Source organism: Octopus bimaculoides, chromosome 11 (assembly GCF_001194135.2).
Source record: "Octopus bimaculoides isolate UCB-OBI-ISO-001 chromosome 11, ASM119413v2, whole genome shotgun sequence".
NCBI lineage: Eukaryota > Metazoa > Mollusca > Cephalopoda > Octopoda > Octopodidae > Octopus > Octopus bimaculoides.
In genome coordinates, this window is record NC_068991.1 from 30,556,533 (window position 1) to 30,558,382 (window position 1,850).

Below are 1,850 nucleotides of genomic sequence, written 5' to 3' on the forward strand. Positions count from 1 at the left end.
TATATCATATATACATTTATAGGTATATAATATACACACACACACACACATGTCTATACATTTATATTTGTATACGTGTGTGTACATTGTGTGTATGTGTATATGTGCGTGCGTGTGTCTATATGCTATCACGCATGATATATTTTATGATAAATGTGACACATGATTTTCTTATATTTTACTTAAGTTTTCAACTAACGATATTACCAGTTAGTTGTGTCTGTTGTTGTTGATGTTGTTGTTGTTGTTTTTGTTGTTGTTCTTGACGGTGGTAGTGATGGTGGTGTTATTGTTCTTGTTCTAGTTGTTACTGTTCTGATCCATTTTCTCCTGCAATGATATTTATGTCATCTGTTTTGATATATTTATTCAGTTCTCATTGTTCCACTTCTTGGTTTTCCCTTATTCACGTCGACGAATGAAACACGGTTTCACAGGTAAAAATTTATCCACCACAAAACTATCAGATTTACAGATTACAATAATTGACCTAACACAGGTAAGGACATGAAGGTGCTTTTGGCAGGTAAACTGCATTAAGATACGAGACTTTCCTTTGCGAGTTCCCGTAACTATGTCGTAGCGGGAGAATTTGTTATTTGAGATGAGAAATTGCCCCTGAACCTTACTGTATATCCCAGCTTTGTGAAATCGATGCGGCTAATGACCAAATTTAACATCACCATGTCAACTTGGATGCCTGAATAATTACATCAGAATCAACTCTACTAAAGTTACCCGATGACCAGGTGTTGATTATTTCTGCCATTGACCCACTACATGTACAAGCGACATTGAAATACTTACAGGACTTTCACATAATATCTTCAGGTTAGATGACATTGAGGTGATCTTCTTGTGGCTCCCTTTTGAATTGGACTTGCCAGTTAGAACAACGAAGTGACCCTATCTTGTTATACCTATTTACAGATGGGTAGACTGGGAAATTTAAGAAGTTTTCCTGAGCTACACAGAACAAAGAATTGCTTAAATGTTTTCTATTCACACAACAAGTAAATATGATGGCTCTAACCGGTCGCACTAGATTACCAATAATAATATAGGATTTGTTCACGTCTCTGTTGGTAATTTACTCCCCAATCTAAACCACGGTTCACACTCTTCAATTCTCAGAGCTGCTAAAGTACACATATTCATACTCTGTTGCCATATGAATCAACTAATACTTTAGCTCTATTGCTCTAAGCTCAAATCAGCTCTCCATGTTTTCTTGTGTCTGATGTACACCAGTGTAATAACCATGTTTATAATGGAATAGGGTTAGCGTATTATGAAAGTATATTAAGAAGTAGTGGACTATATATATATATATATGTATATATATATATATATATATATATATATATATATAACTGAATTTAACATGTATATAACTGCGCATTACAGATATACAATACAACATAATAGTTATTTAACAGCACGCAGTATAGGTGTAGAATAGGTATACAACACAACTCTATACATACATACAAACATACATACATACATACATACATACATACATATATGTATATCGGATACTATACTGTACAATACAGATATAATAATGTGTACTATCGAAGAATATAGCATAGTGAGCTATAGAATCATTTAACATAATAATATACAATACAGATGTATAGCAGTTTTCTATACATTTGTAACAGTGGTATTATACAAATATATAAGTTAAAAGCGATATAAGAATATTTGTGTAATGACAGAGCAGTATAGACGGAGAATAGTAACAAAAGCACACATTACAACTCTTTCGTTTTAATGAACATAAATTGTTATACCGGAAGATGGCAAATATGACACTGCAGGTTACATACATCAACATATATACA